General features: G+C 46.9%; 1 protein-coding gene across 1 annotated transcript in view; it reads left to right on the forward strand.

The window, feature by feature from the left end:
- Window positions 1–13,621, forward strand: part of KANK4 (KN motif and ankyrin repeat domains 4) — a 1,485,983-nt gene that overhangs the window by 553,490 nt on the left and 918,872 nt on the right. The window lies entirely within an intron of this gene.

Below are 13,621 nucleotides of genomic sequence, written 5' to 3' on the forward strand. Positions count from 1 at the left end.
AAAATGCTTTTATATGTGCTGGCAATGAAGTGAAAAATATGCTAAAATGCTTTTAATTCCCTCTAGAGGTTCAGGGTGAGTGGTATCTAGTTAATATTAGTCCAGGCTCACTCTAGCAATGATTCAGGGATGGTTCTTAAGAGGCAAACAAATTTTTAGCAAGGAAAGCAAGGAAGCTGCTGTTTTCACACGTGGAGAAATTTGCAAATCGCGGTAAAATTTGCGAGTGCGTTTTTCGCGATTGCGGCAAGAATATAGGGAATAGGAATGCGGTTCTAGGTTCGATGAAAAGCCAAGATTCCCAGCTTTCAGAGGAAAGTTACTGCAAGTCTCTAAGACAAACGGTCACGGAGATATGAGCGATATGGTAAAGGTCGTTTTTCAGATTTGAAATTTTAAAAGTTCAAAGTGACAGTTACAGCTAGCAACTAGAAATGACAGGTGACAGCTTTGCAAATGACAGGTGACAGTTAGGAGGCAGTTCTACTTAGATTAAAATAGCTTGGATTAGATTATTTTAACTAAGAGATTGGTTCTGCACAGTTCTGCTAGGTACTCACAATATATTTAGAAATAGAATGGGCCTTGCCACGGATCTGGTCAGATTTTAGACTGGACTTGGTCTGGTCTCGGCACTTCACAGTGATCTGGGTCAGCTCTATGGTTCTGCTAACAGTGGTCTGGGTCAGCTCTGCTCTCTCTGGGTACAGCACTGCTTCTGGATCTTTCTGCACAGCTTTCTCTGGAGATTGATGGATTTGAAGTCTGGATCTCTGGATGTGGTATGGTCCGGCAGCATGCTCCGCAGCAAATGGAATTGAATGTCCCTATCTGTCCTGACTGTCTGCTTTTATGTGTTTTGAAAATGGGTGGAGAGGCTAGCTTTCTAGGCCCTACCCCTCTCCACTTGTCATTGGCCAAGCTTTCCTTTCTCTCTTGATTGGGGAAAAGAAGTGGAGTGTCAGAGCGATGTCATTTAATGGCTTGCAGAAAGGACACTCCCCTGTCAAATTACACACAATCTATATTTGATCAAAAAGACATATTTCATAGCTACACAGTGGTTTGAAATTACATGCACCCATCATGCATTTACTGATGGTAGCCCCTGTTCAACTCTGCTCTTCCTGGGGGCTTGCATTCAGAAATGGCAATATTTTGTGCTTTTTAGTGGTTTTGCAACATCAGATTTTTCTCCAGATTTGTACACATGTACACGGCCTGTCCATACATACTCCAGTAAATTAACATGTCTCTAGCTTAAACACAGAGTCTGTAGTATACATAAATAGCAGGGTTTTGCCCCAGAACACCACACAAATTGGAGTTTGGGCTTGAATTGAAGGTACATTTTTTAAATTAAGGCTCTCAAAGTTATACATTTCTGTCATTTGATTACAAAGAGTTATCAGTGTTTCTGTAAAATATATATTTTGCTTTCAATTCAGTTCTCAGAGTGTTGGAGTCTGCCTCCAAGACTTGGGTGGGTCAGTCACATGTGTCTTCTGGCAGGCAGGCCTTTGTTGACAGGAAACAGTCAAAATCAACATATCCTATTCAATTGCAAGAGCCTATTGTGTGGTTTCCAGGAGGCTCCCAGCCAGTCTGCCTTCTATCAATCAAGAGGTCATGTGAGATTCTAACTCCTGGTGTGAATCTCTGGAGGTGAGAGGGTTTCCCAGGCTTTATGCCTCTGGGAACAGCAGGTGGCTAATTTTTAATTAAAATGCAGCCTTTGAAGTCAGCTTAGTCAAATCCCTTTGTCAGCAACTGCACTCAGTTCTCCTGTCAGAGTTTAGACCGCTAGCGCCGCCTTGAGGATTTTGTTGGTACTGCATGCAATTTTGGGATCTTTCTTGGATTAATGCATTCTAAACAGGAATGGTTCTTACATGGTAGTAAATAATCCTTGCTTAACATTGTTTTGATGGGGCTCCTTACAGTAAGATGGTTATGTGGAACCCCACAAAAGGGTTGAATCTTTAAAGTGGTCCAATGAGCCACGATTTCAGCAACTTTTTGACATCAGTAACAGTGGATTTTGTTAACAAAAGATCTTTCTTTACACTGGTGGGTGGCAAGTTAGGTAACCATTTTGGTGTGCGCACAAACTGCGTGGCTCTCCTGGATTCTGGCGCACTTGTGGGCTTTTTGGCCATCTTGGATTTTCTAAGCCCACAGCACCAAATGTTGCAGCATGATAGCTCAAACGTGGGTCAGGACACCCAACAGATCCCCCCACGTGACTGCCCTTTGAATTTGAGTCGATGGGGAGTCGGGTGCACAAGGGTTTTGACCCACGCACTGGTCTGTCCGCATAATCTTCTTCCAATTCTGCAAATGGCACAGTTCAGCATCTTTTCCTCCATCCGGTACTGATCGATCGGTTCTCCTCGCCGGTCCTGATGGGAATATTGGGCGGTACCCCGGGCCCCTCGGATCGTCCTCCCAGTCTCCGGATCATCCTCCTTGGCCAGTCTACAGGTTTCCTTTCTCCTAGGACGACAAAGGAAGAGCGGCAATACCTATTCATAGACATTTTTCCCCCACCATTGATATAGTGGGGTGGCGTATAAATTTATAGTCAAAACATATGAACATGCACATTTCTTTTTGCATTCAAAAACGAAAACACCCACATTGAGAAACTCAAAATTTGATAGGTGATATGTAGGATATTTTAAGTTAGAACTGAATTAATCTGAGACAGTACCCTCTAGGATTCCAGAGGATTCCTCCAGTTGTTGCAGAGTGTGCCTGGGATGGCAACACTTCAACTGGTTAATGTGGACCCACTTGTCTTCCCCCTCTGCCGAACCGCCTTTGGGGATGCAGATCTTATAGGCCACAGGGGAGATTTTGTCTATAATCTCAAAGGGTCCCTTCCATGTAGGCAAAAATGTTCGCTGTTTGGCCTGGTTCCTTTGGAAATTGTATAGATAGACCCGGTCCCCCACCTGATATTCCTTCCTGGAAGTCTTCAGGTCATAGTGGGTCTTCATGCTATCAGCTGATCTTTCTAGATTCCGCTGAGCATAAGCAAAAGCATGTTGAAGGTGTTTCCTTAAATTCTCCACATACTCATGAGTTGTGGAGGCATTTATCAGTGTCTGCTCTTGGGTCCTGTAGAGCAAATGCTGAGGAAGCACCATCTTGCGCCCAGTCCTCAACTCAAATGGTGACATTTTGGTTGCAGATGAAGGGGTAGATCTGATGGCCATTAGGACCAGAGGTAATCGGATATCCCAACTTGGCCCAGAATCTGCCACAAACTTTTTTAATATGCTCACAATGGTTCGGTTATATCTCTCTACTGCCCCAGAAGAAGCTGGCCGGTAAGCATTATGCAACTTCCTTTTGACCCCTAGTATCTCCCACATCTTTGTCATTACTTCACTGGTGAAGTGGCTACCCCTGTCTGACTCAATCCTTTGAGGTAGACCGAAACGGGAAAAGATGTGGTTAATCATCAGGGCAGCTGCGGTTTCTGCCTTGCAATTTGGGGCTGGGAGACATTCCACCCACTTGGTAAACAAGCATGTCACAGTCAACATGTACTTATTCCCCCTAGCAGAGCGAATCACGGGGCCTACGAAGTCGATTTGTAAATCTGACCATGGCAGTGTCATCCCCCTCTTTTGGAGAGGCGCACGGTGCGTGAGGGATGATGGCTGAAATTGTGCACACACAAGACACCCCTTCAAGTATTGGTTGAGGTCCTGCCCCATGTGTGGCCAGTATGCAACCTCTCTTAAGATTTCCAATGTTGTGTGAAACCCCCTATGACCGGCGGTGGCCGCATCATGGGTGTGACTTAACATCAGGCTTCGGAATGAGGTAGGAACCACCCACTGATCGTGGCCCGCTTTGGATTTCCTTACCAGCAAACCGTCTTGGATTCGGAACATTTTTGGACATTTCATCAACACTCTTAGGTCCTCTTTCCCAATGTAATCGCTATCCGTCAGGGGAAAGTTCTCAGGGTCCTCAATGTGCTGGTAAAATGTACCAATTATTGGATCCCCCTTCTGAGCGGTAATCAAATCAGCATCAGGGGTCTCCTTACTCCATTGTGCAATTGAAAAGTTGTTGTGAGCATTTGTCTGGGACCTAGTGATAGCAGTGACCTGGATTTCCCCCAACAGGAACTCAATCTCAATTAGATCCCCTTGGATGGCCCCGGTTTTGGCCAGCTGATCAGCTAAGTCATTTCCAGTTTTGTCTGGTCCCTCTACTTTGGAATGACCCTTGATCTTTTTCCAATAGATGGTCATCTCATTCGAGGTGACCAGATCAACAATGTTTTGGATCAACTTCCCATGTTTCAAGGGTTTGTTGTTAGCACATAACATGCCTCTGGTTTTCCAATTGACCAGGTGCTCCACGAACCCGTTCCGTACATAATCCGAATCTGTGATTATGACCAGTTCGTGGAGTTGATGCTGGACAGCAGTGAGGATGGCCTGATGCACAGCCATCAATTCTGCCACCTGACTACTTCGGGGACCAATTTTGTATCCAGCGGAGGGTTCTGGGGACTCATTCACCCATGCATTCCCTACGCCGGCCACCAGTTCTTTCTCCCCGTCGTTGTCAACATGGTACGAGCATCCATCCACATAGACAGTGGGCATTCCCTCACACTTGTCCTCTTCAAAGACTTTGTATGGGGAATTAAGGTATGCCTCCGTGTTGTCCTTGATTTTTAGACTTTCGTCCTCGAGACAGTTTTCTCTGGCACAATCATGCAAATCAGCCAGACCTTGCGCGAGGGGACTCTTCTTGTTTTGGCCATATCTGACCTCCACAGGAAAGCCTTGCATTGACAGAATCCAGGAAGTAATTCGGGAATTACTCACATTTCCGGCCCGGATTCTATCACTTTGGAGATATTGCAGAGGCTGGTGTGGAGTCTCCACTATGATGTGTTCCCCCTGGATAAACGGGCGGTAATTCTTCAATGCCCACACCGTTGCCAGGAGTGCCTTCTCACAATCGTAGAATTTTTCCTCCACAGAGGATAAAGTTTTGCTCGCATAGGAGATTACTTTATTGACCTTGTCATGCTTTTGGTATAATACTGCCGTCAAGCACGTATTAGAGAACCCCGTCTCCAGGAAGAACTCCTTGTTTCTGACAGGATAAGCTAGGCAGGGCGCTTTTGAGAGGCTTCTTTTGAGTTGTTTTACTGCCTCGGCTTGTTCTGGACCCCATTCCCACTTGACCCCCCCCCTTCAGGAGATGAATCAGGGGTCTGGTGATCTCTGCGCTGCCCTCAATGAACTTTCTGCTGTAATTCATCAGTCCAAGGAGGCTCCTTAGTTCCCGCAGAGTTGTGGGGTCTTTCAGTTTCTGAAGTGCTTCCACTTTCTTTTCCTGGGGACAGAGACCCTGAGGAGTAATCTCATGCCCCAAGAAATTAACACGGGTTCTACACCACTGTGCTTTCTGAAAGGAAAGTTTTGCTCCGGCGGCCCTCAACTGGGTCAGAACATAACGGATCTCCGCTATGTGTTCCTCCACAGATGAACTTTTGATGAGGACATCATCTACATAAGCCAGGTTACCCCTCGCACCCAGGTCGGGCATGGCCTTATGTAGGAAAATGTTGAATTCATTGCCGGAGTTGAGGTATCCGAAGGGAGTCCGGGTCCATGTGTATTGCTGGCCCCCCCAAAGGTAAAAGCCAGCTTGTATTGGTCCTCCCTACTGACAGGCACAGTCCAGTATCCATTGGTCAGGTCTATTGCAGTGAATACCTGTGACCCCTGAATCTGGGCCAGCCCTTGGTCAATGTAGGGCAGAGGCCATCGGGAAGTATGGACCCGTTTGTTGAGCTCCCTAAGGTCAGCGCAGAGTCTCCACTGGCCGTTTGGCTTCAATATTCCCAGCACCGGATTATTGAAGGTGCTGTGGACTGGACGGATTATTCCCCGGGACTCAAGGTTCTTAATTATTTCAGTAAGGGACTCCATTGATGCGAGAGGCAAGCGATATTGCTTCACAAACACAGGAGTCATGCCAGGGTCCGTGGGGATTGTTGTTGTGTGGATGTCAGTGCGACCACAGTCATATGAGTCTACCGCAAAGAGATCTTGGAAATCCAAGAAAACTTGTTTCAACTTTTGCTTTTATTCCAGAGTCACACAGGCATCAGCTAGGTTGACTCTCTCTTCCACCATCTGCCTGAAGCCTGGAAAGACTTCTGGTTTGGCTATTTCAGCGGCCTCCTCCAGCTGGGTGGAGAAGTCCCTGGTCAGAGTGCTGATTTGGACTGGAGGCTTCAGGTGGGAAAGGCAGCCCTCATGGACCTGGAAAATCACCTCATCCCTCCTGAAGTCACAAGTCACATCTTCCTTACCATAAGGGCAAGAAGTGTACACCAGGAAGTTCCCCCCATGCCGGGTAAAAATCCTGTCTGGTGTTGTATTGTCATCACTGTCACTGTCAAAGCAGTCCTTGGGGATTGGCCCTAACAGTTCATTACCTAAATCTATGGAAAAATATCGGTCATCAACCGCCATTCCAATAAGGGTGCCTGCGGCTAGAGTAATACTCTTTAAGTCGCTGTTATCCACCTCTATTGGAATGGTGTCATGTTCTATGTTGACTAATGGAGTTGGGTTTACCCCCAACCCTTGCTGTTGGAGAGAAGCGTTTAGATGTATGTAAGCATCAGGGTTTTGCAGATATTGTCCTCTTTTAACTTTCACTTCCAGGGAGAATCGTCGGGTCCTTTCTGGGATGGTGACTTCCTCTTTGATCTGAATTTCAACTGCATAAGGTAGCAATTGAGCTGACCTAAATGCTTTTTCTGGATCATCAAAGCCCATGGGATTATCCGCGAATCGGGACCAAGCTTTGAAGTTTATTAGGTCCAAACTAATGGCAAAGCGATTAAGAATGTCACTGCCTAAGTAAAAGGCGGCAGTGACGTCTCGCACGACCCAACAATCATGGACTATGCTCTTGTTGCCAATGGAGATTTTGAGCATACACCTGCTTGGCAGGAGCTGTATGGAATTAGGTGCTTCCAGGTCCATTTCCCATTTGTCTATCAGTTTGAATGTGGGAATGGCTGGATCTTTTGGGAGTTGGCGGAACATGGCTTCGCTGATGAAGCTCTTACCGTTGTTCACACACACTCGAGCGAGAACAGAGTCCTTCCCATCATTTAATTGGACAGGGATGAACAACTGCTCTCCAATTTGCTGAATATCAGCCAGGCTCTGAGCTGATTTCACATCTTTCTGGACTATAGGAGTGGGAGTTTCTGATTGTGGATTAGTATAGAATCTCAGAGTGTTTCCTTCCAGCGTGGAGTACCCCTTTAGACTGGAAGGAAGGTTGATTTTCAGAAATAGAGAGGACCCTCCATCACCAGTCTGTTGTCCTACTGCTATTACTGTCACATCTGGAATTTGGCTATTCTGGAAGTGGAATTCTACTTGGTCAGATTTTTGTTCAACCATGTGGCAGGTGCCGTTTAAACTAACATGGTTGACACTCTGTTTTAATTTTATTGGTCGGCTAGTCTGGGTCCAGAGGACCTTGTTTACGCAATCTATTAGGGGTGACAACCTTCTCAGGAGGTCGTTCCCTAGTAAACAAGGGGTGCCCTCTGGAGTCACAACTATGACCGGGTGTTTCAACTTGTGTCGCCCAATTTTAATGTCCAAATCTGCCGTCCCCTCGATGGGAATTTCCTTCCCGTCAAAGTTCTGGAGTTGTCCAGGAAGTGAGGTGAGAGGAATTTGGTAATTCCCTCCCCTTCCTGCATTCAGTTCATCAAAGGCCCTTCTGGACAGAAGGGTAGCTTGAGATCCAGTGTCCACCAGTGCCAAAATTATACCCTGCCCCTGTACTTGTACCGGGGCATGGTATCTTCCCTCCTTCTCCTCAAGGGGGCACAGATAATGCACATTTTTGGACAACTGGTGGGCTAACTTTCTGGTTTTGGACATCGCTAGCGAAGAGATTTGGGCAGAATTCTGTGAAGAGCCTTGGGAATCTGAAAGAAAAAGTTGGCAACTGGAGATCAGAGCCATTGTGGGTTCCCCTGGCTCCGGTTCTGGGCCGCCCCCCCCTTTTTGGAGGCAGTCATCAGGATGGGTTTGAACCAGGGGATTTTGGTATTGTGGGTTCTGGGATGAGATGATGGGCGGCGGTAGCTCAGTCTCCATATCTCCCCAGTCTGGATTGGAATCCCTTGGGGCCCATTTTTCCTTGGGAGGAGTTCCCCCATCTCTGAAGGAGAAGATCCTTTTCCCAGGATCTTCTGAGGATCCCTCTCCTTCAAATTGGAAGATCTGTACCTCCTCCTCAAACTGAGTCTGTTTGGGTCTTTTGTTTCTCCTACCCCCCCTCTGCTCCTTAGGAGGCAGACTTTCAGGGGCAAGAGATTTTGTTTCCGGTTCCTGGGTTTCCAGGGGCTGTTTACAAGTGAGGAAGGAAGCTTCCTCCAAGGCTTTACACCCCCCTTCCCTTTGTGCCTCCTCCCTGGGAACCGGTGAGTTATCGGGGTGCTGCCCCCGTCATTGTTCTGGGGCACCAGGTCCAGAGTTGGGTGCGTTCTGCGCCGGCATGCCGATCTGAGGGTTCTGCTGAGCCCTCAGTATGTGACCCAGATCCCGCGCCATGTTTTGAACCTGGCGCTCTAACTGGGAAACCTGCTCAGGCTGATACGGGGCCCTGTTTTCTCCCCTGGGCTGATCCCGGGAAGGGTAGCTATCCCTTCTTTGGTAGTACCTCTGGTTGGGAAGATTTGGATACCCCTCCACCCTTGGCCTCCCCTCTCCTGGATTAGGTTGTCTGGGCTCAGGGAATTGGGGAAAGAAGGATGGATGATTTTGGGGCTGGAAGTTGGGTGGATACCTGGGGAAGAAGTTCTGCTCAGGGTTTGGTGAGTTTCTGCCCTCCTGTGAGAAGTTGGGAGGGAAGTTCTCTGGGTTAGGTGCTTGGCTGGATCCCCCCCTTGGGCTGGAGGAGTCCACACATAACCCAGGACGGGTCTGTTTCCCTTGTAACGGGGGCTTACATAATCAGGAGAGCGAGGGACCCCATTTGTGGGGCTGCCTCCCTGGCTCCCTGTCTGTGACTGGCCCGAGGACCTTCTGGGCCTAGCATTATTAGGTGCAGGTAGGTTTTTAGGCCCCCCCATCTCCAACTCTAAAACGGGGGTGACCTTTACCTCTGCCACCTTGGCAGCAGCAGGGGTGTTGTTGGCTTTGGGGTTTTTGGGCGCATTATTTTTATTTTCTATTGGCTTCTGCACCTCATAGATCTGGGTCGCCTGTTCAATGACCCAGTCTAAAGATCTTTTCTCGTGAAAATCCCTCACGAGCTGGGTCATTATGTATTTGGGCAAGGCATGGAAAAACGTATTAATAAATTCTCTGCTATCCGTGCGCACCCTTCTTGTGGTCTGTGCAAAAGCACGCTTTAACTCCTGCACAAATTCTTGTGGGGCCTGATCCTCCCCACATTGTAAATTGTAGGCTGCCTTGCGAGCCTCTTTAGGATTTCTATGAGTAGAAAAATGTTTCAAGATGGCCGCCTTATAGGTGGACCATCTTAAATGATTTTGGTCCTCCAGCCCCGCAAAGAAACTGGAGTATTCCGGGGAGAAGGTCCACTTTACATATTGAATACAGCTTTGGCTGTCCTTCAAATGGAAAGTCTCCATCATTTGCTCAAACAACTCTAAGTGCTCCCAAACAGAATACTTGGCGTTCTTATGATAAGGCGTGATGACGCTCCTGATTGCCTTAATCTGCTTTAAGGGGTCCTTAAGCAAGGCCCTTTTTGTCTTATTGGCCCTTTTGGTCCGGGTAACCCTGGTCCATTCATCTTCTGACTCAGAGGCACTGCTCCCAGAGGTTCCCGTCTGTTCGTCCAGGTTTTCCCGGATTCTGCGAGCCTGGGAATGGCTGGCAGAATGTGGGGACCTGGTCTCCTGTGTCCTGTACCACTCAGAGGAGTCTTCAGATCCCTCCTTGCTGCCAGGATTTGATGGGTACCCCCCCCACTGACCTAACTGGGCAGAGGTTTTCAGGATGCCCTTAATGGGCCTACTCTCCTGGGGTTCCCCATCAAATTGCACTGTGCTTGGGTGCCCATACCCGGATGCCCGCCCCTCCATTCCTGGGTGGTACTGGCCTATGAGCCCCATGCTTCTGGCTGGATAGTAATCTGCCATCCCTGTGGCCCTGTGCTCATGTGCGCCAGGGGACATGGGGGTGGCAGAGTCCAGGGACTGAGAGAGATAAAGGCCTCTGGTACTAGGGCTCCTGGGGTTATGCTCAGGAGTTTCTCTTTCCCAGCGAACCTCATCTCTATCCGCCCCTGCTCCCTGTTGCAATGCAAGAGCCTGCGCCTTCAGTTCCTCAGTTAAGGCCTTACTAGACTCTATCAGTCTCTCCTGCATCGCTACCTGTTGTTGGAGTCTATCATTGTGCTGGCAGAGAGCCTCATTCTCTCTCTGTGCCTCCTGATTGGTCCTGGAGCACTGGGCCAGTCTTTGCTGCAGGAGGGTTACCTCCTGAGCTGTGTCCCTATTGGCCTGCTCCTTTCTTGCCAGAGCATCCTCCACCCTCCTGGTGTGCTCTAGCAAGTCCTGGTGTTCTTTTTGGAGGTCACCTAGTCCCTGGTGGGCCAGGTGATTTTCTTCCATTTTTCTTCTTAAGTGGCAGACTTCCTGGCCAAAGGTGTCCCTTTCCTGACCAAGAGCTTGAATTTGTGATGCCAGGTCGTCCCTTTGCCTTTGGAAGGCACCAGCTTTCTGGCGCTCCTGATCAAACTCTGCCTGGGTATCCAGTTCTTTCAGGATCAGTTTATTGCTCTCCTCTTTCTCTCTGTCTAGTTGGATTTGCAGGGTGGCTACCTGCTCTGTGCATGCCCTGTTGAAATTGATCTGTTGCTCCAGCTTTTTCTGGCTCTGCAGTAGGGGGTCCAAACTGTCTTGGCGTTCCTTCTGCAAAGCCAGAATTCTGGCATCCTGGTCTGTCTTTTCCTGTTGCAGTATATCCATGTCCTCTTTTATTTTCATGATATACTGTCTGCTGTCATTTTCTGACTCCTGGCTCCTCTGCAGCCTCTGCTAAGAAGAGTCCAGATCAGATTGGGCCTTCTGTAATGCCAGCAGTTGCCTACTCGCCAGATCTTGGCCTTCAGCACATTTGTCCTACATGGCTCCCATATGTAAATATAAATATGCCGCTACCCTGGCAATCTTGTGGTGCTCATCCTTGGCCTTCGGGGCCAAATATAGTTCACTCAGGGCCACATGTAAGGGACCTTGGTCTCTCCATATATCTGACCCTGTTTCCGTGATCTGGGGTGCGATTGCTTGCAACCAGACCGTCTGGTCCTGATGGGTCCACTCACCTCTCACAAATAGCTTATGTAAGAAGTGCTCTCTGGCTATTTTCATATCTACCAAGGTCGTCATTCTGGAATTTGAGTTCCTTCCTGATTTACAGAAGTTTGTATTTTATTTTTGCAAAACAGACCTTTTCCTTAGAGCGTTCCTTTGAGGAGTGCTTTACAGCGTAACACAGCGTGGTGATCCGACCGGATATGTGTATCTGGTCAGCTGGCACGCTGTATTAATCTGCACAAATGGTAGATCTAACCCAAACATCCCGCTCGAGCCCCCAATTTGTAAGAGGATTCAATTCAACACTACAGCTAAGTCAATGCCTAGTCTGGGATACTGAATGGAAACCCTTATTGATATATCTTTATGTCCAGTTCATGCGTTCTGGATGACTACCCCTATATAACACCCCTCTCTTTGAATCCCCCTGACCCCACTGAGCCAAGAAGTAGTTCTGTTTTGCAAGTTAAAAGGTTTATTTGATAATTTAAACAATCGATATATATATCACACTTTATAATAATTAATAATTGAATATCACACTTAATCTGAGCAGTAATCAATAATGGATATTCTGGCACTAGCACACTTGTGAATAGGAACAGAAGAATAAGGTGGTAGAGAATACTTTATATAAGTTCAGATGGATGTAATGTTGAATGAAAAATGCAATACAGAAAATACTCAATATGATTTCAACAAAACAATGTAATCACTTTTCTCTGGAAATTCACCCCCCCTTTTATGCAATGCAAGGAAATGGAAGGAAAGCACACAGTTCTCAGAAATGCAATCAAATGTAATTCAGTTCACCCCAGCAAGCTTAGACTACAGAAGTTTGAAACACAGGCCCAAAATGCTTTTATATGTGCTGGCAATGAAGTGAAAAATATGCTAAAATGCTTTTAATTCCCTCTAGAGGTTCAGGGTGAGTGGTATCTAGTTAATATTAGTCCAGGCTCACTCTAGCAATGATTCAGGGATGGTTCTTAAGAGGCAAACGAATTTTTAGCAAGGAAAGCAAGGAAGCTGCTGTTTTCACACGTGGAGAAATTTGCAAATCGCGGTAAAATTCGCGAGTACGTTTTTCGCGATTGCGGCAAAAATATAGGGAATAGGAATGCGGTTCTAGGTTTGTTGAAAAGCCAAGATTCCCAGCTTTCAGAGGAAAGTTACTGCAAGTCTCTAAGACAAACGGTCACGGAGATATGAGCGATATGGTAAAGGTCGTTTTTCAGATTTGAAATTTTAAAAGTTCAAAGTGACAGTTACAGCTAGCAACTAGAAATGACAGGTGACAGCTTTGCAAATGACAGGTGACAGTCAGGAGGCAGTTCTACTTAGATTAAAATAGCTTGGATTAGATTATTTTAACTAAGAGATTGGTTCTGCACAGTTCTGCTAGGTACTCACAATATATTTAGAAATAAAATGGGCCTCGCCACGGATCTGGTCAGGTTTTAGACTGGACTCTGGTCTGGTCTCGGCACTTCACAGTGATCTGGGTCAGCTCTCTGGTTCTGCTAACAGTGGTCTGGGTCAGCTCTGCTCTCTCTGGGTACAGCACTGCTTCTGGATCTTTCTGCACAGCTTTCTCTGGAGATTGATGGATTTGAAGTCTGGATCTCTGGATGTGGTATGGTCAGGCAGCATGCTCCGCAGCAAATGGAATTGAATGTCCCTATCTGTCCTGACTGTCTGCTTTTATGTGTTTTGAAAATGGGTGGAGAGGCTAGCTTTCTAGGCCCTACCCCTCTCCACTTGTCATTGGCCAAGCTTTCCTTTCTCTCTTGATTGGGGAAAAGAAGTGGAGTGTCAGAGCGATGTCATTTAATGGCTTGCAGAAAGGACACTCCCCTGTCAAATTACACACAATCTATATTTGATCAAAAAGACATATTTCATAGCTACACAGTGGTTTGAAATTACATGCACCCATCATGCATTTACTGATGGTAGCCCCTGTTCAACTCTGCTCTTCCTGGGGCCTTGCATTCAGAAATGGCAATATTTTGTGCTTTTTAGTGGTTTTGCAACATCAGATTTTTCTCCAGATTTGTACACATGTACACGGCCTGTCCATACATACTCCAGTAAATTAACATGTCTCTAGCTTAAACACAGAGTCTGTAGTATACATAAATAGCAGGGTTTTCCCCCAGAACATCACACAAATTGGAGTTTGGGCTTGAATTGAAGGTACATTTTTTAAATTAAGGCTCTCAAAGTTATACATTTCTGTCA

Source organism: Ambystoma mexicanum, chromosome 1q (assembly GCF_040938575.1).
Source record: "Ambystoma mexicanum isolate Mex_15411 chromosome 1q, UKY_AmexF1_1, whole genome shotgun sequence".
Classification (NCBI taxonomy): domain Eukaryota; kingdom Metazoa; phylum Chordata; class Amphibia; order Caudata; family Ambystomatidae; genus Ambystoma; species Ambystoma mexicanum.